A 19,395-nucleotide genomic window follows, 5' to 3' on the forward strand; every position below is an offset into this window, starting at 1 on the left:
ATTTTTATATACCGTTTTCTCAGTAAGGACCTTCACAATGGTTTACAAATGAGGTGAAAGCGAGAAAATACAATAATTCAGTTAATAAAAGTTACATGTATCAAATAAATAGTTAAAAAATTAAAAACACATAAAACATAAAAATACTTAAGAATTATAGGTGAACAACATAAGAGCATGAAAAGATAATAAAAAATAAACAGTTTTAAATATCATAAGAATATAAATACCATAAAAGCCCAATGATTAATGGCGTCTGCATATATACCATAGTAGGGATGTGAATCGTTTTTTGACGATTTAAAACAATCGTCAGATATATTTTAAATCGTGAAAAATCATTAGAGCCGCGATACAATAGCAATTCCCCCAATTTATCATCAAAAAATCGTAAATCGGGGGAAGGGGGAGGGTGGGAAAACCGGCACACCAAAACAACCCTAAAACCCACCCCGACCCTTTAAAACAAATCCCCCACCCTCCCGAACCCACCCAAAATGTTTTAAATTACCTGGGGTCCAGTGGGGAGGTCCCGGCGTGATCTCCCGCTCTCGGGCCACGGCTGCGTTAATAGAAATGGCGCTGTGGCCCTTTGCCCTTACCATATGACAGGGCAAAGGTATAGCGCCGGCGCTACCTTTGCCCTGTCATATGGTTAGGGCAAAGGGCCACCGGCGCCATTTCTATTAACGCAGCCGTGGCCCGAGAGCGGGAGATCGCGCCGGGACCCCCCCACTGGACCCAAGGTAATTTAAAACATTTGGGGGGGGTTTCGGGAGGGTGGGGGATTTGTTTAAAGGGTTGGGGTGTGTTTTAAGGTTGTTTTGGTGTGCCGGTTTTCCTGCCCTCCCCCGATTTATGATTTTTTAACAAAAAAGACCATGACGATCAGATTTCCCTCCCCCCAGCCAAAATCAATCGTTAAGACGATCAATCACACGATTCACATCCCTATACCATAGTGTTGCCATAAAAAAGTGAGCATATCATTAATTTGTTGTATCTGCGTATGCACATTCAAACAACCATGTCTTAAGGTCTTTCTTAAACTTCTTTCTGTCTGCTTGCAGTCTGAGTTCAGTGGGTAGTGTATTCCAAAACTTTGGACCCACGATTGAAATTGCTCTGTCATGAACCTGACTTAGGTGAGCAGACCTTATAGATGGCATGGCCCATGGGATTTCTTCTCTGTCTTCCCCCCATGGCCTCTCATAGGCTGAATTCTCAGGCGGATAGAGTCGCATTGCAGGTCCGTGGTGCTCATGGCTGGAGTGGCCCAGGCATCCCTGGTTCACGGATCTGGTACGACTGGCGGAGGACAGCCCTCTTCATCTGGCTCATCTTCCACACCTTCTGCAACAGAGAACTATATTCTCGGATCAGGTCGATCACTTCTGTCTCACGGCTTGGCTTTTGAGAGATGGAAGTTACATCTGAAAGGGTATTCTGAGTCGGTAATTTCCACTCTTCTTCAGGCTAGGAGACCTGATATGTCGATGGCATATGCCAGGGTTTGGCAGGTATTTGAAGGTTGGTGCTTGCAGAGGAACCTGAGCCTCATGGCTGTGGGGGTGTCCCAGATTTTGGATTTTCTGCAGCAGGGGTTAACTAAGGGCTTAGCATTTAACTCACTTTGAGTTCAGGTAGTTGCTTTGGGAGCCCTCAGAGATTTTTCTCAGGGTCAAAAGCTGACAATGCATCGCATATCAATAGGTTTCTTAGAGGAGTGAAGCATTTGCATCCACCACCAGTGCGCAAAGTATGCCCGGAGTGAAGCTTAAATTTTGTACTCCACGCTCTGTGCAAAGCACTGTTTGAACCATTAAAGAAGGCATCATTGAATGATTTGAGTCTGAAGACAGTGTTCCTGGTGGCTATCTGTTCCACACAGAGGATTTCGGAGCTGCAAGCCTTATCCTGTAGAGACCTTTTCCTGAGAATTTACCAAGACAGAGTATCCTTGTGAACAGTTCCTTCCTTTGTGCCTAAGGTGGTCTCTTCTTTCTATGTCAATCAGACGGTGGAACTTCCAGCTTTTCCGGACTGGTCCCGTGATTCCTCCCAGGAGAGGGAGCTGCATTTGTTGGATGTGTGGCACATCCTTCTCCACTATCTGGAGGTTTCTAATGCTTTTCAATGGTCAAACCATCTCTTTGTCTAACTTGCTGGGGCTAAGAAGGGAGAAAAAGCTAGAGGTGTGCAGGCAAAAAGTTTTTGTTGCGTACGCGATCCGTATTCGTGGGGGGTCAATTCCGTTTCATGCGGAAGTATGGAGAATTCAATAAGTTGTCGATCTGTAAATATGTTACTACTAAATTAACCACAAACTAAATCAGCTCTATTACACTTTCTGTGTACCCCGCTTGTAAACAAAATATCCCATAAAAGGTACACCTTGTCAAAAATAAAAAATTGATTGGAGATTAGCTACAAACTATTTTTGTGGGACCTCTCATTACAGAGTCATGGTCTCATTACGAGACTCTTATTTGTGGAGTTTGGTCCATTTTACTTTATATTTTTCTAGTGTTTTTATCAATTTGTATCACCACACTTGTGCCCATAAAAACTGTTATCAAACAGTAATTAAATTTTTCAAACGCTAATGAACCTTTCAACCACAAACTATTTGAAAAAAGTCACTTTACATTCAGTTCCGGGAAACGCTATATGCTGCAAAAGTACTTATCTGCTTCACCCGACGCGTTCGCGTTTCGGACTCACTCTCCTAGGGTCCTGCTTCAGGGGATAAATATTAGGGATGTGAATCGTGTGCCATATCGTCTTAACGATTGAAATCGTGTGGCAGGAGAAGAAAATCGTGTTAGGCACGATTATTTCATTGAAAAATCGTTAAAAATCGTTTTTTCCGATTAGTGCGCACTAACGGGAGTTAGTGCGCACTAACTCCCAGTGAGTGCACACTAACGGGAGTTAGTGCGCACTAACTCCCAGTGAGTGCGCACTAACGGGAGTTAGTGCGCACTAACAGAAATTGATACAATTTGACACTTTTCAGGTCAGTTAAGGTCAGTTTAGGAATGAATATGTATTCCTATTGGCTGCCCTCTTATTTATTCATGTTACCAAGGTTCCCACTGACAGTATATGGGGGATGGGAAATGGAAACAGTTGGTAGCTTGACAAAAAAAGTAATGTGATCAGTCAATGTGACTAGAACTTGTGCCCTAACCCTGATACCAGGGGTGTTGTGATCTTCCTGCACACAGTGCCCTAACCCTGGCACCAGGGGTGTTGTGATCTTCATGTACACACAGTGCCCTATCCCTATTAATACCAGGAGTGTTGTGATCTTCCTGCACACAGTGCCCTAACCCTGGCACCAGGGGTGTTGTGATCTTCATGCACACAGTGCCCTATCCCTATTAATACCAGGAGTGTTGTGATCTTCCTGCACACAGTGCCCTAACCCTGATACCAGGGGTGTTGTGATCTTCCTGCACACAGTGCCCTAACCCTGGCACCAGGGGTGTTGTGATCTTCATGTACACACAGTGCCCTATCCCTATTAATACCAGGAGTGTTGTGATCTTCCTGCACACAGTGCCCTAACCCTGACACCAGGGGTGTTGTGATCTTCCTGCACACAGTGCCCTATCCTATACCAGGAGTGTTGTGATCTTCCTGCACACAATGCCCTAACCCTGGCACCAGGGGTGTTGTGATCTTCCTGCACACAGTGCCCTAACCCTGATACCAGGGGTGTTGTGATCTTCCTGCACACAGTGCCCTAACCCTGGCACCAGGGGTGTTGTGATCTTCATGTACACACAGTGCCCTATCCCTATTAATACCAGGAGTGTTGTGATCTTCCTGCACACAGTGCCCTAACCCTGACACCAGGGGTGTTGTGATCTTCCTGCACACAGTGCCCTAACCCTGGCACCAGGGGTGTTGTGATCTTCATGTACACACAGTGCCCTATCCCTATTAATACCAGGAGTGTTGTGATCTTCCTGCACACAGTGCCCTAACCCTGGCACCAGGGGTGTTGTGATCTTCCTGCACATAGTGCCCTATCCCTATTAATACCAGGAGTGTTGTGATCTTCCTGCACAGAGTGCCCTAACCCTGACACCAGGGGTGTTGTGATCTTCCTGCACATAGTGCCCTATCCCTATTAATACCAGGAGTGTTGTGATCTTCCTGCACAGAGTGCCCTAACCCTGACACCAGGGGTGTTGTGATCTTCCTGCACACAGTGCCCTATCCTATACCAGGAGTGTTGTGATCTTCCTGGACACAGTGCCCTAACCCTGGCACCAGGGGTGTTGTGATCTTCCTGCACACAGTGCCCTATCCCTATTAATACCAGGAGTGTTGTGATCTTCCTGCACATAGTGCCCTAACCCTGATACCAGGGGTGTTGTGATCTTCCTGCACACAGTGCCCTAACCCTGGCACCAGGGGTGTTGTGATCTTCATGTACACACAGTGCCCTATCCCTATTAATACCAGGAGTGTTGTGATCTTCCTGCACACAGTGCCCTAACCCTGACACCAGGGGTGCTGTGATCTTCCTGCACACAGTGCCCTATCCTATACCAGGAGTGTTGTGATCTTCCTGGACACAGTGCCCTAACCCTGACACCAGGGGTGTTGTGATCTTCCTGCACACAGTGCCCTATCCCTATTAATACCAGGAGTGTTGTGATCTTCCTGCACACAGTGCCCTAACCCTGACACCAGGGGTGTTGTGATCTTCCTGCATGCAGTGCCCTATCCCGCCTGCATTACTAGTGAGAGGCTGGCTTCACAGACAGGGGGGAGCTTCCTGACCCTCACTCCTCCCCTCCCCATGTCCCAGCCAGTGAATGGTGTGTGGGTGAGGGGGGGGGGGAGGATGGTGAAGGGTGAGACAGCTCCTTCCCTGCATTACTAGGGAGAGGCTGGCTTCACAGACAGGGAGGAGCTTCCTGACCCTCACTCCTCCCCTCCCCATGTCCCAGCCAGTGAATGGTGTGTGGGTGATGGGGGGGGGAGGATGGTGAAGGGTGAGACAGCTCCCTCCCTGCATTACTAGTGAGAGGCTGGCTTCACAGACAGGGGGGAGCTTCCTGACCCTCACTCCTCCCCTCCCCATGTCCCAGCCAGTGAATGGTGTGTGGGTGAGGGGGGGGGGAGGATGGTGAAGGGTGAGACAGCTCCTTCCCTGCATTACTAGTGAGAGGCTGGCTTCACAGACAGGGGGGAGCTGCCTGACCCTCACTCCTCCCCTCCCCATGTCCCAGCCAGTGAATGGTGTGTGGGTGGGGGGGGGGGAGGATGGTGAAGGGTGAGACAGCTCCTTCCCTGCATTACTAGTGAGAGGCTGGCTTCACAGACAGGGGGGAGCTTCCTGACCCTCACTCCTCCCCTCCCCATGTCCCAGCCAGTGAATGGTGTGTGGGTGAGGGGGGGGGAGGATGGTGAAGGGTGAGACAGCTCCTTCCCTGCATTACTAGGGAGAGGCTGGCTTCACAGACAGGGGGGAGCTGCCTGACCCTCAACTCCTCCCCTCCCCATGTCCCAGCCAGTGAATGGTGTGTGGGTGAGGGGGGGGGGGGGAGGATGGTGAAGGGTGAGACAGCTCCTTCCCTGCATTACTAGTGAGAGGCTGGCTTCACAGACAGGGGGGAGCTTCCTGACAAAAATAACAAAAATAATAAACAAACAAGTTCTAGTCACATGAGTGATGATCATCACATTACTTTTTTTGTCAAGCTTCCAACTGTTTCCATTTCACATCCCCCCAACCATTACCTCAGTGGGAACCTTGGTAACATCAATAGATAAGAGCACAGCCAGCCAATAGGAATACATATTCATTCCTAAGTGACCTTTACTGACCTGGGAAGTATCAACACTTTGTTTCATTTTCTGTTGGTGTTCGTGAGTTTCCAGTTCCATTTCCCATCCCCCCAACCATCACCTCAGTGGGAACCTTGGTAACATCAATAGATAAGAGGGCAGCCAGCCAATAGGAACACATATTCATTCCTAACTGACCTTTACTGACCTGGAAAGTGTCAATTTGTATCATTTTCTGTTAGTGCGCACTAACGGGAGTTAGTGCGCACTAACTGGGAGTTAGTGCACTAACACGATTTAACGATTTTTAACGATAAATCGTTAGAATTTCTATTGTATTGTGTTCTATAACGATTTAAGACGATATTAACATTATCGGACGATAATTTTAATCGTTGAAAAACGATTCACATCCCTAATAAATATTTCCATTTTTCTGTGACAAAAATTAAATGAGAAGAGTTCAAAAGCTACATTCAAACCATCTGTTATTATAGCCGCGATCCCAACAAGGACCGCCGTGTTTGAAACATGGCTCCCTCTGGACAGGATTTAAAGGGCTGAATACGGAAATACCTCCCATGTATTAGTTCCTGATAGGTCGATGTCAGCATGTCAATCAAGTCAAAACCTCGCCCCAAGCACTCTTTCCACACAGTTCTCCCTCACGTCGTCCCATCTTCACTTTTTCCTTTAAATTCCTTCCAAACACACAGTTAAATTCAAAAAAAGGTTAACCTGGTGTTAGCCAGATTATCTCAACATAATATGAATTGTACTACAACCATTCAGAGAATCATGAAGCTGCCGCCCGTAATGCAGTTTCCAACCAGGTCGGATCACGCACGTCATCCGCTGTCAGAGGCTCATCTAAAACCCGCCATACTCTCTTTTATTTTTCTTATCTAAACGGAGCTCATTAAACATTCTCACACCATGTCACTACACACCACTTGTATAAAACATGCCTGTTTTATATATCTTTTTTCATATCTAACATCGAATTCCACCAAAACGATATGATAATCAGATCAGGGAATACCAATTGATCTTTTCATTCAGACCATGTGGATCGATTGTATTCAGAGTGTAAATCCAATGGTGTTCCCTTTTGTTAAGATAGTACTGAATATCACCCCCTCTGCCACTCGGACGTATTTTTTCAATGATAAGCCATCGTAAATCAGTAAATACATGATTGTGTTTAACACAATGTTGGACTATAGGAGCTGCCATTTTTGCTGTCTTTAAACAGCTTCTGTGTTCAATTAATCGAGTCCGGATTTTCCTTTTAGTTCTTCCAATATAGCACAGTTGGCAAGGGCACTGTATAACATATACAACGCCCTCAGAATCACACAAAGTCTTTGATCTAAGTTTCACCTTCATCTTTGAGTGAGGGACTTGCCACTCTTCACCAGACCATGAAAGGGAACACATTTCACAATGGTCACATGGATAATGGCCACCCTGCACAGGTCCAGCTATCACAGATTGGAAGGTGGAATGAACCACCATATCTCGTAGATTTTGTCCTCGAAAGAAAGCAAATCTTGGTCGTGTTTGAAAAGACTGATGTAAAGCCAACACTGGCCAGTGCTGGCGAATTACATTAATAACAGCTTGAACTTGAGCAGAGTATCTTAAAGTACAAGTAAGATGTTTTGAGAAGGGGCGTTGTTGATAATTTAAGAGTAATTCTCTATTGGCAAATAATGCCCTTTTAAAGGCTCTTTTAATCACTCTTTTTGGATATCCCTTTTGACAAAATCTATCCACCAACTCTGTTGCTTGAACCCGGAATTCTGACTCCGTGGAACAGACCCGACGTAGTCGAAGAAACTGTGATATCGGTAATCCATCTTTCAATCGTAGAGGGTGAACACTAGAGTAACGTAAATAATTATTTCTATCTGTAGTCTTCCGATGTAAAGTTGTGTTAATCTTTGCACCATCACGTCTAATCTTTATATCCAAAAAGGATATTACTGTTTGTTCATATTGTGCAGTAAACTGGAGATGAGAATCCAATGAATTAAACCAGGACAGGAAAGAATAAAGATCATCCAACGAGGATGTCCATATGAGAAAGATGTCATCAATGTAGCGTTTATATATTAACATTTTTGTGAACCACGGTGAGGAATATAAATAACGTTCTTCGAACTGTGTAACGTACAGATTGGCGATATCCGGCGCTACTGTAGCCCCCATAGCTACTCCTCGTATTTGCAAATAGAATTGTCCATCAAACTGAAAAAAGTTTTTAAACAGTACCAATCGAAGACATTCTGATAGAAATGATGTGGGTACTCTGTGTGGACGTGGGCGCTGGTGTAAAACCTGTTCCATCAATATAAACGCCTCCTGTTGGGGGATGTTTGTATATAACGATGACACATCCAAGGTCACTAACCAGCATTCATTAGGGAGATCAACTACTTCTTTAAGCAACCGCAACATATGAGAGGTATCTTGAATAAAAGAACGTGCTTCTTGCACAAAAGGTTTCAAAAAGAAGTCCAAAAAAGTGGATAATGGTTCCAGCACTGATCCTTTACCAGCAACGATCGGACGTCCTGGCGGCTGTTCCAAATCTTTATGTACCTTAGGCAACGTATATAATACGGGGTCAATCGGATGTTTAATCTTTAAAGCACGAGCTTCTCTTGTTGTGATGAATCCCCGCTTCACTCCTTGATCAACCAAGCTTTCAATCTGTTCTTGTAAATTTTCGGTGGGGTTAGCTTCTAAAGATATATAGTATGTTGCATCACCAAGCTGTCGCTGAATCTCGGCCACATAGTCTCGAGTATTTTGTATGACTATTGCCCCTCCTTTGTCAGCTGGCTTTACAGTGACTTCTTTATTATCAGATAGCTGTTTAATTGCATGAAATTGCGAATTGGACCAATCGATCGCGAATTGACTCTTTTTGAATCTATCTTGATTTCTAATACAGCCAAGTCTTTCAAGGTTAACCTGGCTAACACCAGGTTAACCTTTTTTTGAATTTAACTGTGTGTTTGGAAGGAATTTAAAGGAAAAAGTGAAGATGGGACGACGTGAGGGAGAACTGTGTGGAAAGAGTGCTTGGGGCGAGGTTTTGACTTGATTGACATGCTGACATCGACCTATCAGGAACTAATACATGGGAGGTATTTCCGTATTCAGCCCTTTAAATCCTGTCCAGAGGGAGCCATGTTTCAAACACGGCGGTCCTTGTTGGGATCGCGGCTATAATAACAGATGGTTTGAATGTAGCTTTTGAACTCTTCTCATTGAATTTTTGTCACAGAAAAATGGAAATATTTATCCCCTGAAGCAGGACCCTAGGAGAGTGGGTCCGAAACGCGAACGCGTCGGGTGAAGCAGATAAGTACTTTTGCAGCATATAGCGTTTCCCGGAACTGAATGTAAAGTGACTTTTTTCAAATAGTTTGTGGTTGAAAGGTTCATTAGCGTTTGAAAAATTTAATTACTGTTTGATAACAGTTTTTATGGGCACAAGTGTGGTGATACAAATTGATAAAAACACTAGAAAAATATAAAGTAAAATGGACCAAACTCCACAAATAAGAGTCTGGTAATGAGACCATGACTCTGTAATGAGAGGTCCCACAAAAATAGTTTGTAGCTAATCTCCAATCAATTTTTTATTTTTGACAAGGTGTAACTACTAAATTAACTACAACCCCCCACCCTCCTGGCCCCCACAAGACTCACCAAAACTCCCTGGAGGTCCAGCGGTGGGGTCCGGGAACTCACTCAGACCCTCGGTGCTAGTTTCATCATGGCGCCGATAGCCTTTGTCACAGGGGCTACTGGTGCCATTGGTCAGCCCCTGTCACATGGCCATCGGCGCCATCTTGAGCTCCTACCATGTGACAGGGGCTAACCAATGGCTCCGGTAGCCCCTGTGACATAGTATGGGCAAAGGCTATCGGCGCCATTTTGAGTCCTGGCCTGGCGTCGGACGGCAGGTCGCTCTGGGACCCCCGTTGGACCCGTTGGACCCTTGGCCAGCTTGGGGGGGGGGCTCTTGACCCCCACAAGACTTGCCAAAAGTCCAGCGGGGGTCCGGGAGCGACCTTCTTTCACGCCGGCTGCCCGATCCCAATACTCAAAATGGCGCCGATCGCCGTCATAGTGAGGGCAAAGGCGATCGGTGCCATTTTGAGTACTGGCGGGATGGCGATTTTGAGTCTCAAAATGGCAGCGATCGGCACCATTTTGAGTATTGGGATCGGGCGGCTGGCGTGAAAGGAGGTCGCTCCCGGACCCCCGCTGGACTTTTGGCAAGTCTTGTGGGGGTCAGGAGGCCCCCCAAGCTGGCCAATAGTCCCTGTGGGTCCAACGGGGGTCCCGGAGTGACCCTCCATCCAACGCCAGGCCAGGACTCAAAATGGCACCGATAGCCTTTGCCCATACTATGTCACAGGGGCTACCGGTGCCATTGGTCAGCCCCTGTCACATGGTAGGAACACAAAATGGCACCGATGGCCATGTGACAGGGGCTGACCAATGGCACCGGTAGCCCCTGTGACAAAGGCTATCGGCGCCATGATGAAACTAGCACCGCGGGTCTGAGTGAGTTCCCGGACCCCACCGCTGGACCACCAGGGAGTTTTGGTGAGTCATGGGAGGGTCAGGAGGGTGGGGGGGGTGGGGTTACATTTTTATTTAGGCCAAATTAAACAGATTTCTGTTGAATACGTGGGGAGTCGCGATGCGTTTCGCCTCCCCACGTATTTAACAGATAGCAAAAAATAAGTTGCGGATTTCAAATACATGGAAAACGGATGCAAATCCCTAGAAAAAGCATCTAAATCTACCATTTCTAGATGGATGTGGGAAGTTATCACTTCCCCGTATATTTCTAAAGGAAAGCAGGCTCCTGTGGGGTTGAGATCCCACCACAAAGTCACAGATGGCCTCCTTGGTGGAGTGTCAACTTCTTTCTCTACAGGAGATTTGTAGGGTGGCTGTATGGTCTTCTATTTACACTTTCACCAAGCTTTATCATTTGGATGTCAGGGCGTAGGAGGAGGCGTCCTTCAGTGAGAGTGTTCTGCGAGCGGGTCTTTCGGAGGCCTGCCCAGTATAAGGTGGCTTGGGTACATCCCACTTGTCTGGAATGATCTGAATATGTACAGGAATGGAAAATTGGTTTTTACTTGCTAATTTTCATTCCTGTAATATAGTAGATCATTCCAGAGGCCCACCCCATTCTGACTTTGAAAGACAGTCTGTGGAGCTTTTAGTATTCTGAAGGAATGATTAGATTTCTGTTAAACAGCAGGGCTGGTGGCTTACCGGTGTATGTTTCATTGGTTTTGGGTGAACTAGACCTCTGCTTAGTTGGGAGGGTCACCCTTGGTTGAAGCTTATTTGAAGTTTAGTTCCAAGGGCTTCGGTACAGGCCGATACTGAGGGACTGCAGGTGGAACTCTCTCTTATGTAGCAGTGTCCAAAGTTCTTGTTCTCTGACTCCATCTGCTGATAGGGATACACAATCCACTGGTCTGGAATGATCTGCTGTATTTCAGGAACGAAAATTAGCAGGTAAGAACCAATTTTCCTTTTTAATCAATTATATTTCAATTCATAAATCTATCGGTAATTTTTTTAATTTTAGGTACATTAACAATTTTATTTAATTGAAAACAAATTCTGATTGACCATAGTTTGAGTAATCCTTAAATGTTTAAATATTTTAATTAGTACAGTTGGAGGTTCTTATTACTCCTACAAAGCAAAGTGTGGTATGTGTTTGCACTTTATAAAGTTCCCTAATAAATTATGCAGACACTATTTACTGCAATGTGAAGTGAACTGAAATGTGTAGCTAAGGATTAGCTTAGGAAAGAGATTTCACCAAACTCTTCCCTATCCTGGCTTATCTGGGAAGTGCCTTTGTATATGTATGTAAATGTTGCTTCTGAAACCAGATTGAGTGAGGAGTTACATGGCACCATGTTTTTAAAGAAAGGCCAATATATCAGATTTAAAAAAATAAACATTTTTATTTGAACAATATAAAAAACATGTGAAATATATATGTAACAAGTAACCAAGTAACTTAATAAATGATGGCAGAAAAAAGACCAGCTAGTTTGCCCAGCAAGGATTTTAGGGTTTTAACTGTAAAAAGAGGCTAAAAATTGCTTTAAACAAAATAAGATTACCTAAGGTGGAGAGAAGAATCTCTTATTTCTGAAGGACTGCTGTATCCAGTTTCGAACAGCTATACTCTCAGGAGGCGAGTAATAATCTTTTCTTAAGCGCTTCAATGTGCTCTCTTCCACAACATGACCTGCATGATTATGCTTAGCTTCAAATGCTTCTCTAATGAGGCAAGCAGGGACTATAAATTGTTTCACTAGATTATTGTCAAAAGGATCTCAAAATTTACAAAAAACATAATTCTTCTTTAAATTCCAGGCAATCTGAGCTGCAGTCCAGTGTGTCAAATCTGGCATTAGATTGTCAGCTTTGGCACATAACACCACACTTAGATCAAGATCTATATGTCATGAAACATCTAGAGATCAATATTCAAAGTGATTTAGATGGACAACTTAAAAGAATAGATAACTAAAATTTAGTTTAACTTATTTGCTTGATTAATTGCTATTTCATACTTTGGTAAATCATAGCCAGTTAGGTTTTTAACTTATCCAGCTACATGTAGCTGGATACTTTAGATGAGTATATTCAATGGGATATTTATCCCAGATAACTTGTAGGTTAAAACTAAATCTGGCAAATATTCCATCCATCATCCTTTCTCTTTTTCCAAAGTCCTTAGCATGTCATGCATTGTTCAATTGAACTGCTCACACTAGGTGTTTCTCTGTGGGTCATAAAATTTGATTCAAATCTTAGCAATCCCATATATTTTACACAACTCTTTAATAACAGCAGATTTGAAATGTCTTCCTTGATCTGAGTGAATGTAGACAGACAACCATAATGCACTATTGCTTTCACAGTCAGCAGGACAGTCTGATTCTGTGTAGTGATACTGTCATGTTGAAATGAGTAAACATGTCAGTAAGAATTAAGACATTTTCCACTCCATTGGCTCTTGTTTCTAGCATGTTGTAGTCTATAGAAAGGACTTCTAATGTATGCTTCACATAAAAATGATATAACTGTGCTCATTCTCTGGGAAACAATTTGTGGAAAATGAAGACAATTTTTTTTTCCTTACTTACAGAATAGCATAATAGGTTGTGGAATTAGGATGAAGAAGAGCAGAGGAGAGGCATTGTACTCAAATAACATGGGAAACAATGCACTAAACCAAGACAGCATATCGGAGAAAGTAGATATAAGTGTGCACACCTCTGATGAGTCTAGCTAGACTCAGCAATTTAGAACTAGGAAGAAAGAATACAAAAAACAACACATATACTCAGAAGGAAAGTAAGAAACACTAGTTGTTAGTACAGTAAGGAGAACATAGAAATAAAAGAGACTTACACGTGTGAAGAGTATTTTTATAACCTACACATATACTTTATAAAATAGTGTGTATCTTTGTGGGCGATGAAATATGTTAATTTATGGGTGCACGTGCGGCCCTTTTAAAATCTTCCTGATAAAGCCCTCCAAGCTGAACAGCCCTAACCTCTTTAGCCTTTTCTCATAGGGGAGCTGTTCCATCCCCTTTATCATTTTGTCACCCTTATCTGTACCTTCTCCACTTATTACTATATCTTTTGTGAGATAAGGTAACCAGAATTGTACACAGTACTCAAGATGTGGTCTCACCATGGAGAGATACAGAGGCATTATGAAATTGCCTGTTTTATTCACCATTCCCCTCCTAATAATTCCTAAAATTCAGTTAAATTTTTGGCTGCCACAGCATACTTAGCAGACAGTTTTAATGTAGTATCCACTATAACGCCTAGATCTTTTTCCTGGGTGGTAGTTCCTAATATGGAACCTACCATCATGATAATACAGCAAGGGTTATTTTTCACTGTATGTATCACTTTATTTATTTATTAATTTATTTAAACATTTTTTTTATACTGCACAGTGGGGTAGAAATCTTGCCATCTAGGCGGTTTACAATAAAACATACATAACACTTGTCTATATTAAATTTCATTTGCCATTTGAATGCACAATTTTCCAGTCTCACAAGGTCTCACAAGGTCCTCTGCAATTTATCACAAGCCACATGTGATTTAACTACTCTGAATAATTTTGTATCATCTGCAAATTTGATTACCGCACTCATTAAATTCCTTTCTAGATCATTTATAAATATATTGAAAAGCACTGGTCCAAATAAAGATCCCTGAGGCACTCCACTGTTTACCCTTTTCCACTGAGAAAATTGACCATTTATTCCTATTTTCTGTTTCCTGTATTTTAACCAGTTTGTAATACATGAAAGGACATTGCCTCCTATCCCATGACTTTTTAGTTTTCTTAGAAGCCTTTCATTAAGGACTTTGTCAAATGCTTTCTGGTTAACCTTTATCCACTTTTATTAATGCCTACAAAAAATGGAGCAGATTAGTGGTGGGGGTGGAAGGGAAAATGAAGCAGATTAATGGTGGGGGTGGAAGGGAAATAGAACCAAAGAGCTAAGAGAAACAGATAAGTATGAGAAAAAAAATGTGTGAAGCTTGCTGGGCAGACTGGATGGGCCATTTGGTCTTCTTCTGCCGTCATTTCTATGTTTTCTATGTTTCTATTAGTGAGACAAGACTTCCCTTGGGAAAATCCATGCTGACGGTATTCCATTAAACCATGTCTTTCTATATGCTCTGTGATTTTGATCTTTAGAATAATTTCCATTATTTTCCCCAGCATTGAAGTCAGGCTCACTGGTCTATAGTTTCCTGGATTGCCCCTGGAGCCCTTTTTGAAAATTAGGGTTACAATGGATGATTTTAATGACAGGTTACAAATTTTAACTATTAGATCTGAAATTTCCTTTTTGAGTTCCTTCAGAACCCTGTGGTGCATACCATCCAGTCCATGTGATTTTACCACTCTTTAATTTGTCAGTCTGGCCTACTACATCTTCCAGGTTCATAGTGATTTTGTTCAGTTCATCTGACTCCTCACTCTTGGAAACAATCTCCCCATCATCCTCATTAGTAAATACAGAAGCAAAGAATTAATTTAGTCTTTCTGTAATGGCCTTATCTTCCCTAAGAGCCCCTTTAACCCCTCAGTCATCTAACGGTCCAACTGACTCCCTCACAGGTTTCTTGCTTCAGATATATTTTAAAAAGTTTTTATTATGAGTTTTTACTTCTGCGGCCAACTTTATTTCAAATTCCTTCTTAGCCTGACTTATCAATGTTTTACACTTAACTTGATAATCCTTATGCTTTTTCCTATTTTCTGCAGATTAATCCTTCTTCCAAATTTTGGAGGATTTTTTTTGGCTAAAATAGCCTCTTTCACCACACCTTTTGAACATGCTGATAATCATTTTGCCTTCCTTCCACCTTTATTAATGCGTGGAATACATCTGGACTGTTGTGCTTGGAGGTGTTCCCTTGTCCTGGAGCAGTGAAGAACAGCTCCCTGGTAGGGACCAGGGAACACCTGCCCCCAGGGGGCGGAGCACTGGAGGAGATAGAGGTTGAGATGAGCTTCACTACTGGAAGCCCGAGGTCCCCCCCGGGTGGAGCCCATAGGGACCCGGGCCGCTTGGACTTAGGTGGACCTCGCAGGGTCTCCCAGAGAGGTAGTAGAGAGGCGTGCCCATGATCAGCAAGGGACCGCGGTCGGACTTCATGCTGTTGGCCTGGAGAGGCAAGGAAGGCCCAAACAGCGTAGGACAGAGCCAGAATCAGGAGACGTAGTCAATGGTAGCTGAGGTCAGAATCCGAGGATTAATCCAAGGGGTAGTCAATGAGGCAGAGGTCAGGTTCCAGAGGTCAGACAAGGTCACAAAGCAGACAGAGGTCAGGATGCAGGCAGCAGACAGGAAGGTCAAGGAACAGGCCGAGGTCAGTACCAGAGAGACAGTCCGAGGGTACTAGCTGGGAAGACGAACAGACAGACGCAGAAACAGGAGGATCCTGGAACAGTAGGACACTGGAACAAGGCTGGAACAGTAGGATCCTGGAACAAGACTTGTGAACGTGGAGGCAACCTAGCACAAAATACAATGCCGACCTGATTGCCAAGGCAAGGAAGAGCAGGCAGGGACTTCCTGATATAGTTCCATCAACCAAAGCGCGCCGCGGAGCTAGGACTCACCCCTGGCCCTACAAGAGGCCAGGCGTCCGCGTGTGTGCATGTAAGGGCATCGCCGACGCCACTGGAGATGTCATACTCCAGTGTGAGACCTGGTGCACAGTGGAAGGCCTGACGACCGCTGCTGCTAGGGAGGTCGACTCGTGACATGCAGAGGAGTTAGCAAGGTGAGCAGGCCCGTGTGTGGGCCGGGCGCTGACGGGGCACGCAACATGGACTGTGCTTCTAAGATTGTATCTTTAAACAATGTCCATGCATTTTGAACACTTTTAACCTTTGCAGCTGCAGCTTTCAGTTTTTTTCTATTTTCCTCATTTTATCAAAGTTCCCCTTTTGAAAATTTAGTGTTAGAGCTGTAGATTTACAAATTGTCCTCCTTCCAGTCATTAGTTCAAATTTGATGATGTATTGATCACTATTGCCAAATGGCCCCACCACCATTACCTCTCTCACCAAATCATGCATTCCACTAAGAATTAAATCTAAAATAGCTCCATCGCTCATTGGTTCCTGAACCAATTGCTCCATGAAGCAGTCATTTATTCCATCCATGAACTTTATATCTCTAGCATGTCTTGATGTTACATTTACCCAGTCTATATTGGGGAAATTGAAATCTCCCATTATTACTGCACTGCCAAGTTAGTTAGCTTCCCTGATTTCTCTTAGCTTTTCATCATCTGTCTGATCATTTTGGCCAGGTGGACAGTAGTATACTTCTATCACTTTACTCTTACCCAATACATGGGACCCATATAGATTCTACTGAGTATTTAGTCTCTTGCATGATCTTTATCCTGTTGAACTCATACCTTCATGGACATAAACTGCCATACTCCCACCAAGTTGATCCTCCCTATCATTGCAATATCATTTGTACCCTTATGAGGTACTGTTCCATTGGTTATACTCCTTCCACCAGGTCTCTGAGATGCCAATTATGTCTAACTCATCATTCATTGCTATACACTCTAAATCTTCCATCTTACTTAGCAGTCTGGCAATGGCATACAGACATTTCAAAGTGCATTATTTGTTTGTATTAAGAGTCTGCTTTCAGTTGATAGGGATAATTTGGAATTCTTTAGCTTAGGTGATTCTTTACTTATAGACACATGGACTACTTTTGCTTTTATTGGAACTTCTCTGTTGGGGTACTCTAACTCTCCTGTTTCATTATACTTCAAAGATACATTCCTCTGAACCATGCCCTGCTGAGTGACTAAACAGTTTTCCCCTTGTTCTATTTTAAAAGCTGCTCTACCTCCTTTTTAAAAATTAGCACCAGCAGCCTGGTTCCACAATATTAAGTAGGAGGAAGTCCAGAAAAGCAGTTTTTTCTGCTTTTCTGTACTTGTTTTAAATGCGCTCAGCTACTAGGTCGCTAAATGTACATCCAAGGGTCCAAGATGCACATTTTTTTTTTTTTTTTTGCATCGGAGTGAATGCCTAATAGCTTCATTCACAATAATTTGCATGTGATGAGTGCTTTTAGATTCACTCCGTTTTGGATGTGCATTGAACAGGCGCTAATCCCCTTATTGCATTAGGAGATTAGCGCCAATTCAACCTGCATCTGACTGCGGATTATACAGGGCACTCGGTTGAGTGCACTTATTGCATCGGATAGTAAATTTGACTTCCAGAACCTCTCTCCCATATTTTCCTGTGTCATTGGTGCCCACATGTACCATGACAGCCAGCTTCTCCCCAGCACTGTCTATAATCCTATCTAGGTGATACGTGAAGTCCACCACCTTCACACCAAGCTGACAAGTTACCAGGCGATCCTCACATCCACCAAATACCCATCTATCTATATTTCTAATAATCGAATCACCAACTATGATGGTCAGCCTAACCATTCCCTTCAGGGCAGTAGCCCTGTTGACTTATCCTCTGTACAAGAGGACAATGCATCACCAGGAGGGCAGGTCCTTGTTATAGGATCACATCCTGCTATACCAGGGTGATGCTCTCCATCCAGTCTGTTCCAAGTCATCACCGGGGCTGCCAGACTGTACCTCTGTTTCTGCCTCAGTTCCTCCAAAGATTGGACTCATTCTCTGAGAGCCAGGAGCTCTCTGCACCAGTTGGTAAAAAACCATCATGTGACATTCGATGCAAAAGACTGGAAAGCCCCCCTCTTGCTGCTGGACTGCTGCATTCATCTTAATTTTGTTGAGTTACTATTTAAGTTTAGGTTGCTAGTGACCTACAAGGGGATGATTAACTCTCAATACAGACTGGTTTAATAGTATGATTTAGATAAGAGCTTGACTGATTTTTACTGAGAAATTGTCTCTTGCCTAAAAATCAAGGGTTAAGCTAGAAGTGGGAGGATGGGAAAGAAAAACACTAGAATTAACTCCCTCTGGCTTGATTATTATCTCAGACACACACAAACCCTAAATAATATATCCTACTATTTCACCTCTCTCCAAACATTTTTCAAGTCCTAATATTTCCCAAAGCTATATTTACCAATCCTCTTGAACCACCATTAAATTGATCTTCACTTAAAGGATTGAGAGGTTTGAGATGCGCCTTCCAGTCCTCTTCTACTGCAAAGGATGTGGGGCCTCTGAATAGGGGTGTACATTCGTTTTGAACTTAAATGTAAAACACAACTTATTTTTTTTTTAACTTAAAAAAGTAATGAGGCGAAAACGATCGGATTTCCAACTTATTCAACATAGCTATGTTGAATACGTTGGAAATCGCGATTGTTGATCCTAAATAAAAATTTAAACCCCTCACCCTCCTTAATCCCCCCCCCCAAGACTTACCAAAACTCCCTGGTGGTCCAGCGGGGAGTCAGGAGGCCATTTCTGAACTCCTTTGCGAGGAGCACGTGACGTCGGCGTCACGTCGGAGTGACGCGGCGTTACGTGATTCCCCGCGCGTTCGCTCCGGGACCCTCCTTCGACCCAAAAGGAACTTTTGGCCAGCTTGGGGGTGTTAGGAGGCCCCCCCCAAGCTGGCCAAAAGTTCCTTTTGGGTCGAACGAGGGTCCCGGAGCGAACGCGCGGGGAATCATGTGACGCCACGTCGGAGTCCCCTCGCGTTCGCACCGGGACCCTCGTTCGACCCAAAAGGAACTTTTGGCCAGCTTGGGGGTGTCAGGAGGCCCCCCAAGCTGGCCAAAAGTTCCTTTTGGGTCGAACGAGGGTCCCGGAGCGAACGCGCGGGGAATCACGTGACGCCGCGTCGGAGTGATGCGGCGTCAGTGACGCGGCGTCACGTGATTCCCCTCGCGTTCGCTCCGGGACCCTCGTTCGACCCAAAAGGAACTTTTGGCCAGCTTGGGGGTGTCAGGAGGCCCCCCCAAGCTGGCCAAAA

Source organism: Rhinatrema bivittatum, chromosome 2 (genome assembly GCF_901001135.1).
Source record: "Rhinatrema bivittatum chromosome 2, aRhiBiv1.1, whole genome shotgun sequence".
In the NCBI taxonomy this organism is placed as follows: Eukaryota; Metazoa; Chordata; class Amphibia; order Gymnophiona; family Rhinatrematidae; genus Rhinatrema; species Rhinatrema bivittatum.